General features: G+C 43.8%; 2 long non-coding RNA genes across 2 annotated transcripts; both read right to left on the bottom strand.

Moving 5' to 3' along the window:
- Positions 1–317: 317 nt before the first annotated feature.
- Positions 318–10464, bottom strand: LOC144246637 (uncharacterized). Its single transcript, XR_013340298.1, has 6 exons — positions 9907–10464; positions 9448–9745; positions 2648–2711; positions 2297–2374; positions 1676–1753; positions 318–1127 (listed from the first exon to the last, which is right to left on the bottom strand). It is a non-coding gene; the product is annotated as an uncharacterized LOC144246637 (long non-coding RNA).
- A 5780-nt stretch (positions 10465–16244) lies between these two features.
- On the bottom strand, positions 16245–20369 carry LOC144246582 (uncharacterized). Its single transcript, XR_013340238.1, has 3 exons — positions 19768–20369; positions 19540–19589; positions 16245–16402 (listed from the first exon to the last, which is right to left on the bottom strand). It is a non-coding gene; the product is annotated as an uncharacterized LOC144246582 (long non-coding RNA).
- Positions 20370–25339: the final 4970 nt, after the last annotated feature.

A 25339-nucleotide genomic window follows, 5' to 3' on the forward strand; every position in this document is an offset into this window, starting at 1 on the left:
TAAAGGAATCACCCTTAAACTAATATACTTGTTGCATATTTATATATCCTTTATGGTTATGAATGCATTCTATTTTAAACAAGAAACTCTGTTTGTTGTATGTTAATTGTTTCCTTTAATCCCTTGGTGTCTTCGAGTAAGGCCTGAAGAAATTAGCTTCTTCTGATAAGAAGCCATAAATTCCTCTCCTTTGGAAGATTTAGGTGTTCTTTGAAGTAAGTATCTCATTCCTAAAAAAAAAACTTCCCCACCTACATAGTCTCTATTTTAACATTATGTTAGAACCTAAAACTGTATTTAACACACTACTTAAGCGAATGAACACAGCCTAACTTTCTAACATTACACTTATAATATTCATTATAGCCTTTGAGAAAAGCCAATCATAAAATATGCATTTTTCACACCAGCAAGGACAAGGAGGTATTGAAGGAGACTGTTGAAGGAGAGGTAAAGTCTTAAATGCTAAAACTGAAGACAGAGCATCACTAAGTCAAATAAAAGATTTGTCTATTTGCTTTTAAACTGATACAAAGCAAGACAAAGTAAATTATTATAACTACTTCAAATCTAGTTGAAAATGTGCTGAGGTGTGCATTAAGACAAAGGTGGAAGTTTACAAGTTACAAATGCTTAAGACACTTCTTGCTAGGGATAGATAGCATTGCATCCATTCCTGAAAGATTTGCATCTCAAAAAGATATGGCATATGAATTCTTAAATTAGACCAACAATGACATGCACCCAAAAAAGAAAAACATTCTCTCTTCTCCCTTTCTTTTCTGCTTTCTTGTCATAGAGTGTGACTAAGGAGAAACGAAAAGAATCCATGAGTGACAGAGCTGATTCCAATCAATCCTCCCCGATGGAGTGATCAAAGGCCAACTGTAGTGGACCAAACAGGGCTTTCCCCTTGGAAGTGTATTCCATCCCGTCGAGATCAGCACAAACACAAGGGATGAAACCGACTTCCCACGGCTGCCATCCAAGCTATGACACTGTAACTCAGTACCACCTGCACATTTTTTTGCTTGAATCCTTAAAGTAATGATTCTCTCCATCTCCATCCCTTAAAATCCAATTCTGTCAGCTTTTCAGTGTTCAAAAATGAACTAGTTAAGATAGCACTGAGGAAAGAAAGAACACAATAAGCATATTTTATTGTGTAAGTAAGTAGATTTGAGATGGAATTACTAAAAGGTAAGCATACATGGACCCCCCCCCCCCACACACAGTTGTCTTTTTGCAGTTGCACTTAAGGATTGTACTTCAAATATGGTTACACAGATATCTTCCCCCCCTCCACATTGACTGCCTCTTAATATTAGAACCGAATCTGCCACAAAATTACATGAAATAGTGAGAAACATACTTGAGAATGACTGTTGTTTACAAAACAGGTAATTTATAGTATACAATTACTGATAAGGTAGAACAAGAGTTCAAAAACTGGACTGCTTTACAAAGCACTTCTTCAAACATCAATTTTGGATTATTGCTGGAAGGTACTAAATGGTCTGTTATAGACTAATTTACAGACATTCATAGAATAGTGAAAAACGCATGCTTTAGAAACCTGGGACATTTCATGCCTTTGTGCTAGCAGAATATGAAGTGATTGGCATTTTTCAATGTAGGTTACCAGCATTTAGAGTTTTTATTCTGGTGTACTAACTGATTCTACGTATTTTTTCTCTTTTTTTTCAGGTGATTTTTCATCTTCAGGTTTAGTCCATGGAGGGCTGTGAAACTTCTGTAAAGGTAAAAACATGGTGTATAGAATACATATATACATAAACAGAAATAAAAAAGTCAGTTAAAATTCCATGGCAATGGAATTGTCCCTAGAAAAGGGTCCTGATCTCTAAGAAAGCATCATTAACAACCTTCACAGTGCAAAACCATACAAGTCTGATGCTACATACAGCTTCATATCACTGCATATTTTATGTATATATGTATGAAAACAACCACATAGGTATTTAATATTTAATTATTTTGGATAACTCTCCTTACTCCTGCTTCCAGGGCTATACACATCACACTGTCAAATTAAGTAATTTGACTACTAATTCATTTGACTACCAGCTTTCCAAATATTTCATAGTTTGCAAGTTGTTACCAGCCAGAAATCATTTTGAACAGGTCAATTGCAATCAGACACAGACAAAGTCTGAATTAAGTAGTCTTCTCTTTTGAGACAGAACTTGGTGAAGAATGTGTAAGTATACTTTAAGTAACCGAATCTCATGAGACTTTTTAGTAAAACCCCACAAATTACTCTGGAAGAGAATACCTGAAAGCTTGTCTCTGTTTCTGCTGCTTCCAAACGAGATGTTGAATCATTACGATTCCCCAGACATGTCTTGGCAACCTGTCAATAGAAATGTCAGAGATAACTACTTCATATTTTTTCCAAAAATATTCCGTTAAAAAAAAAAAAAAAAACCACCAAAAAAAAACAAAATACCAAAAAAACCCCAACAACAACAGCAAAAAACCAACCCAATTTGGGTCTTCTTTTAAGCCTACTTAATGAAATGGAACTAAGTTTTCATAGCTAAACTTATCCCAGACTCCCATCATCCCTCTAACAGTCTTCAACAATACAGTCTTGTGACAGCGAGTTTAACAACTTCATACTTACCCAGCTTTTTTTCTTCGTGTTTAAATCTCATCACCAATAGTGAAGTTTACTTCTACAGGTGGTCCTAGGGAACAGAAAATTAATTACAAGTGCCTTTTATGGGTGAGGAAATAGTAACAAACAGTAGAAAATCAGCATTAGTTAGAACTTCTCTATTACTATTCTCTTGGCTATACTCTGGATCTCTTAGGTATAATAATCCCTGAATAGGAATATAAAGTCACTGAATGGAGAAGTCAGGTGACTCTCAAGGCAGAAAATCTTGCTGCATTACTTCCTGTCATTTTATTCAAGAAATAATGTCATATTCTTTGCCAATATGTTTTTTAATATCTGGGAAAGCAGAGTTGCACAGCATAAATAAAATTAATTACAAAGTGGATTTTTGAACTAAGGAGATCTTCAGGTATGAAACCAGAGATTTGCTCAACACTGGAAATTCTACTGTATTTAAATCCAAGTCCCTTCAGGAGTAGGATTAAGGATGCAATAAGAAAAGGAACTGAAAGATTAAATGCAGTCAAATATTCATAATACTTGGTCATTGCTCTAAAATGAGTTCACATTGGAATTTCTCTACTTGTTTTGCTATTAAAAGTGACACATTTAAATGGAGTGAAAACTACAAGGTTTTTTTAAAGTTTTGAGTCAGCAAGACTCTTTCCAGTGTAACAGTGGGAGGGGTTTAGTCATGTTTAAGCTACTGAAGGCAGCCTCTGAGATGATGCAGATGGATTTGATGTGGGGAACTCTTTCTCATATTTTCCCACTCTAGACAGTAGAAATAAAAATTGGATTCATGTAGGGAATAATCAAGGCAGTATTGATTAAAATAAAGTCTATTGATAAAGCACCTACTCCTTTTATGACAAAAAATCAAACATCAAACAAACACGTGGTTTATGTCTTAGATAAAGACTAAAAAGTCAGATGACAGGGTAGCAATTTTTCGTAGTCTTGAAATACTTCAAAACCTTATACGTGTGGTCCTGTCAAAACTTCCATTTAAATTATTTACTCTTAATCTAGATTAAAAAAAAATATTCCAAGCTGAATTATCCTCAGAAAAAATGAAGATTTAGGTGACTTCTAGGTGTGTGGCTTGAGGACAAAAGATACTCTAGGTCCAACAATCAATAGTATTGCAAAATGTGTAATAAAGAGGATAGAAATAATGCTAATTAAATATGATAATTTACATAGCCAGAATTTTCTCTGACTGTACCTACTAGAACATGAAATCAGGTGACCTATTTCACCAACATCATTTATAGGAGATAGGAAGCAAAAACTATTAATTGCATTAGTAAAGCTAAAGGTCAACTTCTTAAGACATATGCAAAGGAAAAAGAAAAAAACAACCCCGGTCTGCTTTAGAGAAAATAAAAGTGAACAATAAAACAATGCTGTATGAGTGAGTAGTCTTGCAGTGTCTTCATAGGCCAGACAACAAAGGCTATCTTGATAGGAAAAGAGCAATAAAGATTAAGTCTGTACTATTTCACATTTGTTCACTCAGAGATCTTCTCCTTTTAGTAGCACACCATATGGATCACTGTTGGAGAAAGACAGGGACTTTTTCCTAAGGATGTCTTTATGATGTTAAAGCATAACATATTCATTATTGACTCCTTATCACTGTGAAACATTGTATATCATTACCAAATAAATTACAGCTTGAAAACAACAACAGTTCAATAGCCAGGACTGTAACCAGCTCCTGTGGACGAGGTACAAACACACACACACACAGAGGGCTGGGTTTAACAGAACACAAACTGAATCCCACACACATATGACCTCAGGCATATATATATAAATACATACATATACATACACCCCCACCTGTGTGTATTTATGTGTTTTTATATGTCTATATCTACATGCATATATAAACACATAAATATGCAAACACGCATAACACATATATCTTTGTGTCCCTCAGCTAAAGATCAGTGACAGAATATAAACTCAATGAACTAGAATACCTTCCACACCCTTAGGTGACAAAGGAAGCAAAATATTAAACTTCGGTTATTGTTGTTAGTTCCCTCTATGCCAAATAGTGGATTGTTTTGTATGTTTGTCCGTCAGATTTCCTCCCATGAGAGGTACAATCATTACCAATGGACAGAATGAGAGCTCGACATGGCAGAAACTATCAAAAAGCAAAAACTATTTGCTGTGTTGCTTTCCTCAGCTTAGCATGCAGCCCGATTAACAAATTGTCTGTGTGTGAAATTATGGCTATAAAATCTGCATATTGATTGGTCACGTACACAAAATTTGGGAAGTTATGGTATTCAATTGTCCTAGTAAACAGCACTGCAAAGCTGGAGAGCTTCACAGCTGGATGTATAAATGACAAAGGTGGATAAACAAAGGGTGCATCTTTATTACTGTGAGAACCCCGGCCTTGCTCTGGGGTCTCATGTGGTGGTGAAATTCCTCCTCCCACCCGTGCTTCCAAAGAAAAACTCCGCAGGCTTTAGCTGTTCGGTCTCAAGGCAGTTTATCGCTAGTTATCTAACAGATTATGTTCTTGGACTGCGGCTCTTTGATCAGCGGCCTGGGTAGAGGCACACACACCCCCTGACATCCTCTCGATCTGCTGCCTTCTTCATCTACCTCTCCGCCCAGGGCTGCTGCTATCTTTTATAAGATATATTACGTATAACACGTTTATAATTATTCCCCAATACCTACTACCTACGTTGCCAAGTGTTTTTCTACTCTAAACCAATCTGTGAGTGCCAACATCACCAAGAACATGGAGGTAAGGAAAAAGAAGGAGGAAGAACAGGATCAGCCCACTTTCCTCCATCTTAGAACTTCTGACCCCCATGTACATGCGTTAAAACCCCCCTGTACAATACTAAAAAAATTTCCCCTCTACTTTGTAACTACTTTTACTATACTATCTAACCTTTTGTGATTGCTTGTTCCACCTCCAAAGTTGGCAATTCATTCCATGGCTCAAACTCAAAATCACAGCTGTTTTTCAGCTGTCTGCCAGGGTCTAGAATGCCTCTGACCAAGGCCTGGAACCTCTAAAAATGTCTGAGAGACATTTTGAGTTCCCACATATTAGAAAAATTTTAACACGCCAGTCAGAACTCAGCATGTCCAGTGGCTATTGAATCATGCAACTTTACCTGCGAACAGCTGAACCATGTAAATATAAGTATTTTCTACGGCATCAACTCAGCAAATCAGAACTGGCTTTATGGTCAAAAAAACCATAACAATTTAAGGTCAAATAATCAATTCACAAGTGAACAGGAAATCAAGTTTAAATAAGTGGTATTATAACAGTTTTTGCAGTTAGAAAATCATTCTGCTGCTCCTAAAGAGCATCATCCAGATTTAGTTGACCAGACATTGGAGTTTCAGTGTTCCTGTGCATCACTGCTCCTCTTGGCTTCATAGGGCACAAAAAGCAGATAGGGAGGTTGTTTGTAAAGCACGATGGGGGAGAAAGTACTGGGTTAATTCTGAAGAAAAGAAACCAGATACAGGAGAAAAGAATGGTGCGGTAAGATCAACTGACAAACTAGTTATCTTAGTTGTCAGGTTAGGTTCACAGTTTACTCAAAGACACGTCTTATCAGATTTGCTCATGAATTTGTTACAGATCTGTACTGGGAGCTGCTTTAATCACTGTTTAGAAGAAAGATACAGAACAAGAAGTATGTGAAATGTGCATATACCTTCTCAGAAGACACCTCTGCAGTTTTTCATACGCTTTTCCTGTTTTAGATCAGTGTGCTAAGGGGATGGTTAAACTCAGATGATGTAACTTCTTATGACCTTCCTCTTCCTAGTCCTCATTTACAGAATCAAATTTCCTTTAAGGATTTTATTGGCTTGAAATTTCGTTATAAAAATGGTTATTTTTTTCTCTTATTACACCCTTTGGAAAACAATTGGAGAGTGCAATTTGATCAAAGCTCTGAAACAGATTTAAGAAAATAAAGCAAAATGCTGTAGTTGCTTAGAAACGTATACAATTTTGGCTCCAATACAGAATACCCTTTGTCGTTGAATGATTAATGAACATAGAGTGTTTTTTTATTGCAGGAAATTAAGGCAGTAAATAAAAAGCACTACCACTTCTATTTATCAGAGAAGATTCTGTAAGGACAAAGCAAAAAATCTAATAAGAGAACAAAGAATAATTTTATAAGTTCTTTGATGTTGTAGCAATACCAAGCAGGTAGTTAAAAATGAGATGTTATATGCATAAGAATTCTCTGACACGAAAAGGCAATTAAGTAAATTATGGTGTAAAAGCCATAATCCCAAAAGCTTTTGGGAAGACAGAAAAGGGAAGGAATACAGGGGGAAAAGCTCTGCAGAACTCTGGTTCTGCACAGAGACTTTCAGGAGTCAGACATAAGAAAGCATCTCCGGATAAGGCTAAGAAAAAGTAGTACTGACAAGATGCCTCTAATAAAGTACAAATAATAAAAAGAATGGAAACTTTTACAATACCGAAGGTAATTTGGAGGGGGGGTTTTGATGAATTTCAGATGCTGTATCACAGGATATTCTACCTACTTCTGGCTATTGCTGGTCCTATGCCAAATTTCATTACAGATAAATATCAGCAGCGTCTAATTTCCAGATTTGCTACTCTGTATCCCATTTGCCAATAACTTTTCATTTTTTGTATTTCAGTATTTGTTCTAATGTAAATGACACTAATTACTCTGAACAGGCATAAGCCCCATAAATACAAAATTGCAGAAAGATCACAAATTTAAGATAGAGATGCTTAGCCATACAGACTTAAAAATACCAGTTGGAACCAGCAACTAACCATTTTGCTTTATTTTTTGCCTCAGTATCTATAAGGTTGCATGTTCTTCTCTAGTTAGTCTTCACTACCTTAATTCTTTCTAAATAGAAATCACATTTTATTTATCAAAGACACAATAAGAGGACCTTTGTGAAGTTCTGAGAAAGGATTACTGAAATAATAGGTTTCTAAGCAATGCAGTTTCTAGTACATCTTCACAAATATTACTTTGAAATGCTGCATTACAACCTTAACCATCCAGCCTTAATCTTCCTTCATTTGAATGCAAGAAGCTGTAAAAACTTCAGAAAAAATGACACAGTCAAGTAATGAAAAAAACAATTAAAACTCTTCCTAAGTGTTGCATTTTCTCCAAGTGATAGTGTTCACAGGTACAAATGGCAGCTTTGACTTACCAAAGAATTAGGATCCTTTGGGTATAAATTCCTTCCGGTACTTTCAGAATTTAAAGTGGTATTTCTAATGCCACTATATGTAGGCTAATTGTAGAAAGAAGATTTTTATTTCAGTTCTCAAAGCTAATAATTTGAATTCCTTGTGCCTTTCGTCTCTCTAGGTTAATGTGAGATGATGATGATGAAGAAAAGGTTGCTAACCAATGTCATCACCTGCACTATTTTTATGGCCTGTTAAGATGGACAGGGTGTCTGTCTGCTGATGGACTAAACAGTTAAAAATACAAGCTGTTAGAAGGACAAAAAACAACCACCTAAATAAGTAAACCACCATCTCAATAACTAAAACCTTGATTTTATGGAAAGGTGAATCTTTTAGGTGTCTTTGATTGCAATACTTGATGCAGAAATTAAATACTGGTTTGACTTTTGAAATATATTACCAGTTATTTTCTTTCCCTTTCTCTTTTAATGTATTCACTTCTGTATAAAAGAGCTGTTTAAAATGTTTGATACAAGTATTTAGCCTAAGAGGAAGAAAAAGAGGAGAGAGTGAGGAGGAGAGCGTAAGAGGAAGAAAAAGAGGAGAGAGTGAGGAGGAGAGCATAAGAGGAAGAGTAAGAGGAGAGAGGGAGGAGGAGAGCGTAAGAGGAAGAAAAAGAGGAGAGAGTGAGAAGAAAGAGGAGAGAGTGAGAAGAAAGAGGAGAGAGTGAGAAGAAAAACTGAGAAGAAAAGGAAGAGGAGAGAGTGAGAAGAAGAAAGACTGAGAAGAAAAGGAAGAGGAGAGAGTAAGAAGAAAACAAAGCAAGAAAAATAAGAGTCAGAGATAAAAAGAAAAACCAAAAAAGTCAGATTAGAAAGAGAAAGGCAGAGAAAGAGGAAAGAAAGGTGGGGTAAAGAGAAAAAGAGTGAAAGACAATCAGAAAAGGAAGCACTTGAAATGAAAGAGAAAAGCAAATAGAGAGACAAGAAAAAGAAGAAATAGAGCTGAAAACCTACAGGAAAACAAATGGAGAGACTGAACACAAGGTAGGGTTCAAGAGAGAAAGAAATAGAGAGTTAGACAAAAAAGTTAAAGTTGGACAGAAAAGGAAAAAGGGTCAGAGACAAAGACAATGATAGCAAGTGTTAGAAAGACAAAGGCTGACAAAGAGAAAAAAAAGAAGAAAACATAGTGAAACCTAGATTGAAAGAGACAAAGAGACATGGGGAAATACATGTAGAGGAATGGAAGAAAATAGACAGGGTGAGAAGGAAATAGGGTTAGAGAAACATAGAGATGTCTTAGAAATGGAAACAAAGGAAAACACAGCCAGAGACAAAGAGTTACACATGGAAGGATAAAGTGAGGAATAGACTAAAGAGGAAAGTAAGAGGCAAAGGGAGAAAAAGGGTGAGAATGATACGACTCAACCACACCAAAGAAAGACAGGAGATGAATGGTGGGCAGGACAGAGGGTAAGAGGCATCATTATTAGGGCTGATTAATCTTTATTCCCTTAATTTAAACTTCAGCAATACACAGGGAAACAATGCATACAAATGCAAGTACAGAGACAAATACAACAAAGAATACATCATACCTAGGCACACAAGTACAAGTCCAATTTACATATAGCAAAATACATCAAAAGACAGGAACAACTGCAAAGACAGAACAATATAATGTATTACAAGGAAAATACATATTGACACAATATAACCGTGTCTCCATTTCAGAAAAGTCCACAACGCTTTTATTGTTATGACGCACCCGGAACAAAAACGGCGCAAAACGCTCCGCCGACGTGCACGCCCCCTTCGCGTTACGCACAAACTCACATTCACGGCAACTCGCTCCGGAGACTCCCAAAAAATCCTCCTGCCTGATGAAAACCCCCCCTGAAAGGCAAAGGCCATACACACAAGGTTGGAACTGCTCCACACACACACACACACACACACACAGCTGCAGACACAAGCACACACAAACTCTCACAGACAGACACAGACAGTCACACTCTCACACATTCTTCTGCTGACACGCTGGCTGCCACCCTTACGTGAAACGCTGCACTGAAGAATATGCTTAAACGCTTCTTCTGACCGCAGGACCTCCATGTCAAATGGTAGATTCCAGGAAATTCTGTAGGGACCCGGGGACCTACGAGACAAGGGGAGGCGGTCAGTGACTGACTATCTGAGAGCTAGGAGCTATACCAACTCTGGGCCCATCAGGGTTGTACCCCAAACCCCGTAGAGAACAGATGAACGGCAAAGCTTTATAACTGCTCTACCTGAGCGTGACTACGTGCCCGGGCAAGGCAGCTCCAATCACAATTGCCACAACAGAGGTGCATACAACATAAGCCATCGTAGGTACATACAGTATAAGCACAAACAACATAAGGCAACGTAGGTACATACAGTATAAGCACAAACAATATAAGACAACATAGGTAGGCGCAACATACACACATACAATAGAAGCCGACACAGGTAGGTGCAACATAAGTGCATACAATGTAAGCCGACAGAGATACAAGATACAAGAAAACCCGCCCCCAGGACTGGGACTCTCTGCCACTGATTGGAGTTGTCAGCATCTGAAAGGAAGTTAGGACTAGTGTCAAACGGCTGCAAGACAACTTAGCATCACCAAACATGTTATGTCAATCTCCCCATACAATCTAGAGCCCAACTACACCCTGCAAATGACAAATTTCAAGTCCCCAGGACTTGTGCTATTACAGGCTATGCAGCAGGGCAGAGCAGTTGTGGGACAAATACGTGCAGACACCCATGACACAGGACAGGGAGAGAGAGCTTTTGAGGAGAAGAAAGGACCGAGAGACCCAAAGAACAGAGTGCACCAGAGACAAGTGACAGGACACACACCAGAACTGCTCTGCCCTGAGCACCTCAGCACTGTGATCAAAACAGACACTTTCCCTTTAGCTGATCTAAGGGGACACTTCTTGCACATCCCTGCCCCCAAACCTGATCCTAAAGGCCCTCCCAGCACCCCGCTTTCACCCCCTCTGTGGGCCTTAGCCCTCCACTTATCTCTCTGGCATCTGGGGATGAGAATCCACGTCGCCTGGCAATGGAGGCTGCCTCGCCTGCGGGGAATGTCCTATGGTCACTGGGCTGTGGTCCCGTGCTCAGCTACAATCGAGAACACCAAACATCACTGCATGATCTTAGCTGCACAATGGACAAAACCCAGCAATCCTGCTACTCACCATTCTCCTGAGAACGCTCGGGCCGCACACTTTGGCCAGGCTCAGAGGCTGCCACCATCATCGCAGGGTCTGCCTGGGTTAAGAAGAGACAAAGAGACTAGGCATTGCTGAAACACGAGTGGACCTTGGCTCCCCCTCCCTACCTCGGCGACTCACCGCAACTCCTCAGCATTGCCAAAGGCAACTCTGATGCAATCTTGAAATACAAAATTTCAAGGCTTCATCACAGAGTCCTGCAATACTTCCTGAGAGCTCACAAGCACAGGAAATCCAGGCCATCAGCTGTTGGTGACAGGGGATTGGCATACTCTGAGTGGATTCCCTAAAGCACACAAACAACAATGGATGCTTACAATTGCACCAAAACCTGAAACCTGAGCAAGAACAACTGCTTCTGTCCACTGCTCACCTGGCACACAGGGCCTTGACTGCTGCTACCTGCCTGGACCTCCTAAAAATAAAGGCAAAGAACACTGCTGTAACACAGTCACCCTTTAGGCTTCCCCTGCAAATGCAAACAATGACTGACCTGATCATAGCAACACCCTCACCCCAGGACTGGGGCTCTCTGCCACTGACCTGAACTGTCTGTATCTGAAAGGAAGTTAGGACTAGTGTCAAACTGCTGCAGGACAACTTAACAGCACCAAACATGTTATGTCAATCTCCCCATACAATCTAGAGCCCAACTACACCCTGCAAATGACAAATTTCAAGTCCCCAGGACTTGTGCTATTACAGGCTATGCAGCAGGGCAGAGCAGTTGTGGGACAAATACGTGCAGACACCCGTGACACAGGATAGGCAGAGAGAGCTTTTGAGGAGAAGAAAGGACCGAGAGACCCAAAGAACACAGAGTGCACCAGAGACAAGTGACAGGACACACACCAGAACTGCTCTGCCCTGAGCACCTCAGCACTTTGATCAAAACAGACACTTTCCCTTTAGCTGGCCTTAGGAGACACTTCTTGGACATCCCCATCTCCAAAACTGACTCAAAAACCCCTCCTGGGGAGTCCCAACCTGGCACCTCTCTTCCATCCCCTCTGTGGGTTGTAGGTCTCCACTTATCTTGCACATATCTGGGGATGCAAATCCCCATCAGGGGCAGAACGAGGCCTCGTGCCTGTCTGGGAAGTTCCAGTTGTCACCAGGCTGTTATTTCTTGCTCTGCCAAGAGAAAGAAAACCAAACGTCAGTGCACCACCTTAACAGCACATGGGCCAGAACCTGACAATTCTGCTACTCACCGTCTCCCAAGAAGTCTTGGGCCACACACCTCAGGCGCGCTTGGATTCTGACACCGTCATCTCAAGGCACACCTAGGTTAAGGGCAGACAAGGTGACATGGCATTGCTGCAACTTGAGGGTACCCTCGCTCCTCTTCCCTGCCTCACCACAACTCCTTGCCCATTCCTGTGGGTTACCAGGAGGGGACCTTGAAATGCAAAATTGGAAGGCTCTGTCACAGGGTCCTGTAATGCTTCTGGCAAGACCACACGTGCATGAAACCCGGTCCATCAGCCAGTTGGAGACAGAGGTATGAGTACACTGAGTGGATTCCCTAAAGCACACAAACAACAGTGGATGCTTACAGTTCCACCAAAAACTAAAACCTGAGCAAAAACAACTGCTTTGGTCCACTGCTCACCTGGCACACTTGGCCTTGACTGCTGCTATCTGCCTGGACCACCTAAAAATAAAGGCAAAGAACACTGCTGTAACACGGTCACCATTTAGGCTGCTCCTGCAAGTGCAAACAATGACTGACCTGATCATGGGAAAACCCTCCTCCAGAACTGGGGCTCTCTGCCACAGATTCGAACTGTCTTCATGTGAAAGGAAGTTAGGACTAGTGTCAAACTGCTGCAGGACAACTTAGCATCACCAAACATGTTATGTCAATCTCCCCATACAATCTAGAGCCCAACTACACCCTGCAAATGACAAATTTCAAGTCCCCAGGACTTGTGTTATTACAGGCTATGCAGCAGGGCAGAGCAGCTGTGGGACAAATACGTGCAGACACCTGTGACACAGGACAGGATGTGACAAACCAGGGGACAGGACAGGGAGAGAGAGCTCTTGATGAGAAGAATATCTGCAAGGACCGAGAGACCCAAACAACACAGAGTGCACCAGAGACATGTGACAGGACACTCATCGGAACTGCTCTGCCCTGCATGCCTCAGTACTAAGGTCAAAACAGACACTTTTCGCCTTTAGATGGTCTAAGGAGACACTTCTTGGACGTCCCCAATTCCAAACTGACTGAAAAACCCCTCCTGGGGAGTCCCAACCTGGCACCTCGCTTATCACGCCCCTCTGTGGGTCATAACCCTCCACTTATCTTGCACATATCTGGGGATGCAAATCCCTGTTGGGTGCAGAAGAACGCCATCTCCCTGTCTGGTAAGTTCCAGCTGTCACCTCTTGGTCTGCCAAGGGAAAGAAAACTAAACATCAGTGCACAATCTGAACAGCACATCGGCCAAAACCTGGTAAATCTGCTACTCACCATCCTCCTCAGAATGCCCGGGTTCTTGGCCCTCACACTTTGGGCGTGCTTGGATTCTGACACCGTCATCGCAGGGGACACCTAGGTTAAGTGGAGACAAGGCAACATGGCATTGCTGAAACACGAGTGGAATCTCATTCCCCCCCGACTCACCGCAACACTTTGGCCATTCCCTCAGGGCTACCAGGATGGGACCTTGACATGCAGGATTGGAAGGCTCCATCACAGGGTCCTGTAATGCTTCCAGCGAGATCACAAGGGCATGAAACCTGGTCCATCAGCCAGTTGGTAACGGAGGTATGCGCACTCAGAGTTGATTCCCAAAAGCACAAAATCAAGAATAAATGCTTAGAATTGCACCAAAAATTGAGACCTGAGCAAAACCAACTGTTCCTGTCCACTGCTCACCTTGGACACTCGGCCTTGACTGCTGCTATCTGTCTGGACCTCCTAAAAAATAAAGGCAAAGAACACTGCTGTAACACAGTCACCCTTTAGGCTGCCCCTGCAAATGCAAACAATGACTGACCTGATCATGGCAACACCCTCACCCAGGACTGGGGCTCTCTGCCACTGATTGGAGTTGTCAGCATCTTGAAAGGAAGTTAGGACTAGTGTCAAATGGCTGCAGGACAACTTAGCATCACCAAACATATTAAGGCAATCCCCTAATACAATCTAGAGCCCAACTACACCCTGCAAATGACAAATTTCAAGTCCCCAGGACTTGTGCTATTACAGGCTATGCAGCAGGGCAGAGCAGTTGTGGGACAAATATGTGCAGACACCCGTGACACAGGACAGGGAGAGAGAGCTTTTGAGGAGAAGAAAGAGCTGAGAGACCCAAACAACACAGAGTGCACCAGAGACAAGTGACAGGACACACACCAGAACTGCTCTGCCCTGAGCACCTCAGCACTGTGATCAAAACAGACACTTTCCCTTTAGGTGGCCTTAGGAGACACTTCTTGGACATCCCCATCTCCAAAACTGACTCAAAAACCCCTCCTGGGGAGTCCCAACCTGGCACCTCTCTTCCATCCCCTCTGTGGGTTGTAGGTCTCCACTTATCTTGCACATATCTGGGGATGCAAATCCCCATCAGGGGCAGAACGAGGCCTCGTGCCTGTCTGGGAAGTTCCAGTTGTCACCAGGCTGTTATTTCTTGCTCTGCCAAGAGAAAGAAAACCAAATGTCAGTGCACTACCTTAACAGCACATGGGCCAGAACCTGACAATTCTGCTACTCACCGTCTCCCAAGAAGTCTTGGGCCACACACCTCAGGCGCGCTTGGATTCTGACACCGTCATCTCAAGGCACACCTAGGTTAAGGGCAGACAAGGTGACATGGCATTGCTGCAACTTGAGGGTACCCTCGCTCCTCTTCCCTGCCTCACCACAACTCCTTGCCCATTCCTGTGGGTTACCAGGAGGGGACCTTGAAATGCAAAATTGGAAGGCTCTGTCACAGGGTCCTGTAATGCTTCTGGCAAGACCACACGTGCATGAAACCCGGTCCATCAGCCAGTTGGAGACAGAGGTATGAGTACACTGAGTGGATTCCCTAAAGCACACAAACAACAGTGGATGCTTACAGTTCCACCAAAAACTAAAACCTGAGCAAAAACAACTGCTTTGGTCCACTGCTCACCTGGCACACTTGGCCTTGACTGCTGCTATCTGCCTGGACCACCTAAAAATAAAGGCAAAGAACACTGCTGTAACACGGTCACCCTTTAGGCTGCCCCTGCAAATGCAAACAATGACTGACCTGATCATGGCAACACCCTCACTCAGGACTGGGGGCTCTCTGCCACTGATTGGAGTTGTCAGCATCTGAAAGGAAGTTAGGACTAGTATCAAATGGCTGCAGGACAACTTAGCATCACCAAACATGTTATGTCAATCTCCCCATACAATCTAGAGCCCAACTACACCCTGCAAATGACAAATTTCAAGTCCCCAGGACTTGTGCTATTACAGGCTATGCAGCAGGGCAGAGCAGTTGTGGGACAAATACGTGCAGACACCCGTGACACAGGACAGGCAGAGAGAGCTTTTGAGGAGAAGAAAGAGCTGAGAGACCCAAAGAACACAGAGTGCACCAGAGACAAGTGACAGGACACACACCAGAACTGCTCTGCCCTGAGCACCTCAGCACTGTGATCAAAACAGACACTTTCCCTTTAGCTGGCCTAAGGGGACACTTCTTGCACATCCCTGCCCCCAAACCTGATCCTAAAGGCCCTCCCAGCACCCCGCTTTCACCCCCTCTGCGGGCCTTAGCCCTCCACTTATCTCTCTGGCATCTGGGGATGAGAATCCACGTCGCCTGGCAATGGAGGCTGCCTCGCCTGCGGGGAATGTCCTATGGTCACTGGGCTGTGGTCCCGTGCTCAGCTACAATCGAGAACACCAAACATCACTGCACGATCTCAGCCGCACAGCAGCCACAACTCAGCAATTCTGCTGCTCACCATTATTCTCTTGAGAACGCTGGGCTCCTCGGGCCGCACGCTTCGCCCACGCCCTCCTGGCAGGGTCTGCCTGGCTGAAGAGCAGGCGAGGTGAGGTGGCGTTCCCAAAACTCGGTTGGACCCTGGTCCCCCTCACTAGTAGTTCCCCCACTTACAGCAACTCCTCGGCCGCTCCTGAGGCTCCCTGGTGCCACCTCCAAGTGACAAAGATCAAGGCTTCGTCGCAGAGCCGTGTGCCGCTCCCCGAATTCCCAGGAGAGCGAAGGAGCGGCTCTGCGGCCGCTTGCAGGGGGGACTCGCTGGTACACGAGTGGACTGCCTAACGCACACAAACATGAATGGATACTGAGACTTGCAGCAGAGACACTACAGCTGCAGGCACACAAATTCATAAATAATTAAACTAACAAAACCCCAAAATTCTACCAAAATATTAATTTTATTTACCCAGTATCCAAATTGCCAAATAGATTAACAGAGACACCCTGTCCTATCCCCTCAATAACGCCTCTAAAATCTATGCCAAACAAATCCTTAAAACTAAGAAAACCCTGCCTGTATTGAAATAAAAACAAAAAAAAGTCTTGTAAACGTTATAAATTCATTAACCTAACACATCAGAACCATAAAAATATTAAACCTTTATGAACACCAGTACGCACGACCCTCGTTTCAACGTATAAAAGTAAAGCTATCCCTACTACTAACCTAACACAAATATCACAAAATATAGCAGTAAGAAAAGAAAAAAAAATAATCCTCACTATAACTAGAATATAAATTTTTTATTTTAAGCCAAGAAAAATTCATACATTCTAAACAGGAACTTCCTCAAAATCAAGTATTTCAATAAACCCAAAAAACTCTAACATATTTCAAATAACTACAAAAAGGCTAAAAAACATAAAACAATCAAGCAACCCACCACAACTATCTAAAACTATCTACAATAAACCTTCTTTAAAAAAACCCAACAAATACTTCTTACCACCTCAACAATACATCACCAGCGACACCAAACAACTCAAAATACTGTAACTCCCATCCAAAAAATGCTCTATAAACTGAAACACTAAAACTCATCTAAAACACCCACTTACCCTTCAATAACCTCCTCTAACCTACACACAAATCTAAAACCAGTAAGAATTAACTATAAACTATCATACCCTAAAGAACTCCACCATTAAACACTACTGTACCAGACTTCCTATAAATCAAAAACCCCAAAACACACCACTGTTAACATCACCAAAACATTTTTCTCCATTCCTCTAACAACCAAATACAAGCCTCGATTTACTTTCACTTGAAAAACATACAATACACCTAGAACCAACTGCCCCAAAAATAAAAACACAGTCCTACCATCCAGCATAAATTCATCCAAATGAAACTTCAAAAAAATAAAGCTCCAAAACATCTGTAATAATCCAACAACATTAGATGAAAAGTATAACAAAAATATTTTTTAAATCATCCAAATTCTTCTAAAAGACTATTATACCACAAAAAAGAAAAAAAAAAAAAAAAAGCAAAATCAAAAAGCATCAAAGTCCCACCAATTTCATCAAAAACAGCCAGAATGGCTCCACGAGCCAACAAAAAAAACCCCAACCTATAAGAAAATGCCAAACCACCTCAGAAACAAACAATAAAACACAGCCCCTCTTACCATGGTATTATTTTAGTACTATGATTAAAATACACATTCTATACAAAAATGTCCTCTACCCTTCCATCAATGCCACATAAAGCAAATAAATTAACTGTTATCATACAGGACATCCATATAAAAAAAAATCTCAATCGCCCTAAAACCTTAAAAATAATTACAAATTAACCCCAAAATGAAAACTTTAACAAAAGAAACCCAAAAACAAACAACAGAAACTAAAAATACACCACCATAGAACTAACTACCAGCAAAAACAACCCCACACTACACTCTTTTCACTAACAGTTGTCAGTGAGACACATCACAAAAATGAAACAAAAATAAAAAACAGCCCTAGAGAAACCCACAAAACAAATCACAAAACCCACTAGAAAAAGAAGTCCAACCAACTTACTAAACTTCAAACCATACAACAGACCCTGAAAGCTGCTAAAAATTAAAACCATACCTCTACACTAACTCAAAGAGTAACCAGCATTCTGCTAAGTTAGCTTTAAAAACCAAACTAATAAAGGAGATTAACAAAAACCTAAACCACTAGACAATAAAAAGAGAAGCACCCAGATAAATAACTACCTAAAAAAAATCCACGGTATAAATACACAAGTTCCTAAAAAAAAAACCACTGATAAAAAGCAACCAACAAATAGATCAAACTGAAACAAAAACCCAAATAAATACAGTAAGAACAAAAAAAATTATTCCTAACTCAATAAACCCATAATGCCTCAAACCATCAAAATACAAATACCACCCAGAAATAAACACATCACCAAAAGAGAAATGTAACCACAAACAGTAAGTCCCAAATTACCGGTAACAATAAAACGTCCACAACAATTAAACAAACCAAATGAATAAAACCTCTATAGGAAAATTTGAAAAATGCAATTACCAAGATTAAAAAAAAACCTCACTAATTCACTACAGCACACTACCTCAAGCCCACCAAAACAAACACAATGCACTCGCGCTAATAAAAGCCTCCACAACCGAATTGAAAAACAACCCTCTACATCATACTACGACCCATAAAAACCAGCGTAAACCTTTAGAAACGCATCCTTAAAAAACATAAGAACCGATCAAAAAGAAATCCAACAACAACACTCAATCCAAAAAAAACCTTGTCACGAGCACCCGAAGCAACAACCGTAACAACCAAGAAGCGCCCGGGGCCCTTCTCCTACAGCGACGCCGATCAAAAGCCACCGATCTCAGGAGCTCCTCAGGAGCGCCTCAAAACCAGCGCAGTGAGGGAGGCTGGAAGATGCGGAGCCGCGCTCCCGGCCCCGGGCGCAGCGCGGCTCCGGCAGGAAAGCGGCTCCTCCGGCAGGCAGAGGCGGCGCCGCGCCGGCAGACCCCCGCCCGCAGCCCCCGGCCCGGCGGGGCCGGCACCGCGCCCGGGGGGCCCCGGCGGCGCCCGAGCCCCGCGCCCGGAGCGGACGGAGCGGCGGCACCGGCCGGCACCGGCGCGGCGCCCGCGCCGCCTCCCCCGCCCGCCGGCCCGGCCAAAGCTCCGCTCGGCTCCGCACGGCTCGCACCGGCGCGGCTCCGGCGGGCCCGCGGCAGCCCAGCCGCGCCCAGCTCCCCTTCCGCCCCGGCCAGCCCCGGCACTGCCGGCAGGGCTCCGCGCCGCACCCTTCGCTGCCGGGCCGGGGGCAGAAGAAGCGCCCCGAATGCAGCGGCACAGCCCGATCCCCGCCCTGCCAGCGCTGCCACGGCTGCAGCTCCCTTCCTCTGAAGGCCCGACACTGACGCCACGCTCCGGCGCTCACCTCACCCCAACGACGGCACGGAAATGTAGGCTTCCCTTCAACTGCGTCCCCTAGAAGAGCAGAAAAGAAGCGGCTTGCCTCAAACGATGGCAAAAGGGGGCTTCTTACCTCAGTCCAAACCCCTTAAAAGGCGGGACCACAGGACTGCCCCCTCCAATTCAACCTCAGGATGACGAAGTTTCAAAGGGAAAGGAGAAAAGCCCCGGCTGAAAAGGCGCACCGGCTCACCTGCTCGGCTGCTGCTTCTCGGCATAAAGGTTTGTCCCTCGGCTCCTCCTCTGAGCAAGGCTCCACGTATCCAGGTGGGTTTCCAGGTGATCCCCCGGACCCTGTGCGAAGCGCCCACCGTCCTTCCAGGAGACAGCCCCGGGAGCCCCCCATAAACTCCTCTCCTCCAGCAGCTCCGTGCAAAAGCGATGCGAGGAAAACCCCCTAAATCAGCCGCCGGAGGAGCCACCCCCTCCTCATCATCCTCACAGCTCACACCGGGGGCTGCTCTGAGCCCTCCTCATCCTCACAGCTCACACCTGGGGCTGCTCTGAGCCCTTCTCATCCTCACAGCTCACACCTGCCGCTGTTGCCACTCTCCAACAGCGTCTCTCTGTCTCCAGCACACAGCCCACTTCTCACAGACACAGATCCAACAGAAATCTGCTACGGGTGCCGGCTTTTCTTAATCCATCTGGGTACACGATTAAAACACGTATGTGCATTGATGGTCATTGAGAGAAAGCTTTCCCCTGGAGAAAACAGTCCTTTTGCCGGCACACTTTGATACACCTTCGCAAAAAGCAGAAGCAGTAGCAAGTCCTAAGACCCCTGCCGAAGAACCCAGCCCTGCTTGGGACACCCAAAGCAGCAGACCTCGAAAAAGGAGGGGAAAAGTCAAGCTTGGAGTGGAAAAAGAGGACAGAAGTACAGCAGCCTTTAAAAATGCCTGCACGGAGCAATAGTGGGAACCAGTCACATTTCTTCTTTCCTTGCTTTCTGTGATGACATAAATAGGAAGTAAGAACACGTTAAACAAAAGGCAAGAGCTAGGATTTGACAGGTCTTCATTTTGGCAGGCGCCCCGAGCTCCACGGCTGCGGGGGAAAGAAGCGAAGGGGCGACGGGAAGAGAGGAGGGAGAGCGGGACATGCGAAAGGGCGGGGAGGGAGGTCGGGCTGCGGAGGAAAGCGGGCGGGGAAGGGAAAGGCCGGCAGGGCAGCAAGAGGGACGGGGCACAGAGGAGGGAGAGAGGGGGAATGGAACGGAGCAGCGGGGCAGGGACAGGACAGGAAGGAGCCGGGTTTGGGGGGGACACGGAAACGGGGGAAAGAGAGGTAACTGAACACGGGCAGGAGCATGGAGCGGGAGAGAGAGGGACAGGAGGGGATCCTCCCGGCGCCCCGGCTCCGCCCCGGCTCAGCCCCGCCCGGGCTGCTGCGCTCGGCAGAGCTCGGCAGAGCTCGGCTGGACTCGGCTCCTCGGCCAGCTTCGGCTACTTTCGGCCACGCTCGGCTATTTCCGGCCGCATTCGCCTCCATTCGCCTCTCCGGCAAAGCTCGGCTCGCCGACACAGAAGGAGGAAGGAAAATGGAAAAGGAATGGGGGAAAGAACGAGAGGGAGAAGGGAGACACAGAGGGAAAGTGTCCTTACACCTGGTGGCACCCTGACTCTGTCTGATTTCCTATCGGCCTTCAGGTCTGGAGAGTTCCTTTGGTTTTGAATTGTATGTTCTAATGAACTCCCCCAAAGCCAGAGCTATATTCTGCATGCACAGCTGCTCTTGCACGAATACAGGGAGATTTCCAGCAGCTCTGCTGGGCTGGGATAGGCTCCCATGGTAAGCTGAGAGGATGGAGACTCGGCCCCCAAGCTACAGCCACTGGGACAACTCTCCATCACGGGGCCAGGGAGCTGTGCAGGGCACAGACTCCCCTCATCCCCAGCACTGCTGTCCCCGGAGAGCCCGCTGGCTCTCTGCTCCTGAGAAACACTCTCTTCTCGCAAAAACCCAACTCCCTCACCACCTGCATCTGCTTCTTCTTCAGTATTGCCCGCAACCTTCATTTCTGCTCTCTCAAAGCACTGTTCATCTCCACCTCTTTTTCATCGCAACATCTTTCAGTTGACACCTTTGAAGTGAAGAGGCCACTGAATTCTACCATTACAGTGTAAACCACTCAGTACTGACAGAGCCTGCTATTAGTTTTAGTCCTCAGTTCTGCATTCCAAGGGATACTTTTGAAAACACACGGAAAACTCATAAAATACGTGGCATTCACTGGAGCCAGGGCTCACTTCTGCATTGTGCCTTGGCACAAACACGCTCCATCACCTGTGACATCTCTCCCGCATTGACCATTGTTCAAAGCTTTCCTGCAGGGGCCTGACGGAGCAACAGGAGCTTGCTGAGCTTCTGTCAGGGCAGGAGCATAACAGGGTGCAGATCCTGTCCTGACCCCACCCTGCATTCCTTCCTGCTCTGATACTCAATGACAAACATCCTCTGGGCCTCTACGTTACCAAATACAAGGACATGCCAACGTTTAGCGAGGACAATTTCAGCTTTCCCAATCTAAACTTTCCATATGATGTAATGACACTGTCACTTATTTACTGAGAACCCCAGCCCACGTAGCCTAGAGAAGTGTCTGTTGGCTCAGAGCAAGCTTTAGGAGCCTGGAAGAAGCTTGTTTTGATTTAGATGCCAGGCCCAAGACTGCATTTGAACTCCTGTCTCCCCACCAGAGGTTTCTAACCCATCCCCTGTGTCACATGTGCAACACCAAATACAGCAGAAAAGCTGGGAGAAGCTTAGGAATGGAGGAAAGTATAGTTATTATAAGCGTTTCATATATCTGTATGTAAAGATAGATAAATAGATAGCTAAATATGTACAGACACCTGTACACCCACCTACACCGGTATCTATATGAAGTCCTTTTTAGACCCTTCCCTAAATTTGTAAGTGATTGGTGCTTATAGAGGCAAACAAAATGAACTTTTAAGTTAAGCCAACTTGGGTGGCTATTTGTGTCACAACAGTCTCTGAAAAAATGATGACAGCACTTAAAAGTCACCAATAGTAATAATAATAACAACAGCAATAAAGTATTTTGCTGTTATTTTGGCAGCTTATGCTGCTTCTTGTACTTACTGCTCAATGTCTTGCTATTTCAGTAGTTCACTATGAAGCAATAAAGCAAAAGCCTTAAGGCTGGCTGCTTAGCTTACAAGAAGCTCTGTTACAATTTGGAGAAGAAATAAAACTTGGAGCATTATCAGTAAAACAGAGATTCTACCCATACCCATTAAAAATGCAGTATTTGCTCTGCAGACCTGCAAAAACTTACTTTAAAAGGTTAACTGCGACCTTTCATAAACCCAGTCTCATTTTAGCAGAAGAGTTTCCTGCTTCTCTGTGACTGTGAGATGTATCTATTAAGTTCCTTTCAAAGGCCTTGCCTGACCTATTCATTTTGCAATTGAGAGCCAAAATAGCTCAATATCAAATATCTGCAAGCATCTTAGTACTTTTGGAAGAGTGGAACTGCTCGATCAAATCCTCACGCTGACCACACTGTTTCAAAATGCAACAATGAATTATGTCATTATGTCTCCATTTGGAAAGGATTATAATGTAAAATTAAGACAAGAGCCTGCCCTACTCTGAAGGCATGGGGACAATGGGGATTTGAGTCCCCAGTATGTAACTACTGTTGCAAATGGAAGACATCTATCAAGAACAGAGACGTGCGTTACTGCACGAGATACAGTGCCCAAGTCCCAGACTTCATTAACCTTAATTAAATGGTCTTGAAACCAACATTTTTCCATAGCAGTTCAACGGCATTAAAAGGGCCCTCCCTCTCTGTAAATGGTTTTGATACATAAACATGCAAGCACTCCCAGAAGGGCCACATCCTTAAGGACTGCTACTATATATTTACTTTATGAAGACACTGCCCCATCTGCTGGATCAGCCACGCACACGGCCCCACTGCTACGCTTGAGTGTGGCACTGGAATAAAACTTTTCTTGTGTTTAGGAACAAAACCCCATCAGTCAAATCCACAATCATTCCAGCAGCAAGTAGGGATGCACCAAACTGCTCGGGTTTCCATCCCTGTTTATTCTGGAAACTGACCACAAACTCCTACGGAGATTTTGAAGGGCACAAGGGCTTCTTGTGAAAGCACAAAGGAAAGAATAAATGACTAAACTGGTATGTTCAGAAGAATAGGTGGGAGGTTTGTACCTAAGCACATAAGGCCACAGCCTCCTTTTTCAACATGTACAATCGTAGAATCAGAGAATGGTTTGGGTTGGAAGGGACCCCAAAGCTTTTCTCATCCCATCCCCTGCAGGGACACCTTCCACTAGAGCAGGTTGTTCCAAACCCCATCCAACCTGGCCTTGGACAATTCCAGGGGTGGGGCTGCCTCAGCCTCTCTGGGCAACCTCTGCTAGGGCCTCGTCACCGTAACATGGAAGAATTTCTTCTGTATATAGGATTTCTTTAAGCTTTAAAGTCCTAAAGCAGAGGCCACCTCAGGCAGGCATTTACGGATGTAAAGGGTCCTTCTCAAAGGTAACTGTAAAACATGTTCAATGTTCATTAACCTTTCATATGCTGCTCACCAATTACGGAGTGCTTTGAAGAATTTTTAATGAATGTAAATTTTAACCAAAAATACTGCAAAGCCATTATTAATACTGTATGTAGGCACAGGGTACCTGACTTGTAAAGCTGCCAGAAACCTGAACTCTTCTGATAAGATTTGCCACATTTTTTTCTTTAAATAAATACATTTTAAAAAAATCATCAAATGTCCCTGCTTTATTTCACCACGGCAACAAAATAAGCACAGTCTCAAGTCTGTGCTTCTGTTTCCTATTACATTAATTTCTCCTACCCTGTTCCTCCCTCAAAGCAGTGAACGTGCAGGCAAAGTAATCCTGCCATTGCTCCAGCTCCATGGAGGATACAAACCTGCCTGCAGCCTCTGTCCCTCTGCTACTAGACAGTCACTGCTGTGCCCAGGCTCTTTATTCACGGTTGTAACAGAAATACTTTCATTTTTTTCTCTTAAAAAGACACCAAACATTTCACCAGATGGTATCAGCACTTCCAAGTGCCTGTAAACCAGACTCCCCAAGCCCAGCCCATTAGCAGCTGCTCTGTGAGTGGCAAAAGAATCCAGAAATTAATCACCTACCTTACACCGCTTCTCACCTGGTCTTGGCTACTTCCTTTCCTCAGGCTCTGGCAAGAAACCCAGACATGAAGCAATTCCCCAACCACAATGACAGCCATGAAAAGCTATTTAGGCTGCTGACAGTTCGGCCGTATCATTGGGCAGTCTGACTGAATTAGCACAGAGAATTTTAGGCTCCCCACACTCTTCTGAGCAGAGGTAGGGTGCGTTATGTTCCTGTCTTGTGGAAACCTGGCACGTGGCAGAATGGGAGTTGGGTTTGTGCATCCTTTGCTGCTTACTCCTCTCCTTACCCCCAAAAACTGGACGTGGAGCTGCAGACGTCCTTTTTACCTTTGTACTGGGGAACAAAGAGGTGGCAGATCCCCACCATTAATAGCCTGTGCAGACAGACCAACAATGAAATACAACTGTACTGGGTTTGCAAGGCAAAGCTTTGGTAGCAGGGTGGGGGGCAGAGCAGCGGCTTCTGCAAGAAGCTGCTGGCAGCTTCCTCCATGTCTGGCAGAGCCAGTCCCTGGCAGCTCCAAAGACAGATGTGCTTCAGGACGAGGCTGAGCCCATGAGAAATGGTGGTGGTGCCTCTGTGATC

Source organism: Lonchura striata, chromosome 7, assembly GCF_046129695.1.
Source record: "Lonchura striata isolate bLonStr1 chromosome 7, bLonStr1.mat, whole genome shotgun sequence".
NCBI classification, from domain to species: Eukaryota; Metazoa; Chordata; class Aves; order Passeriformes; family Estrildidae; genus Lonchura; species Lonchura striata.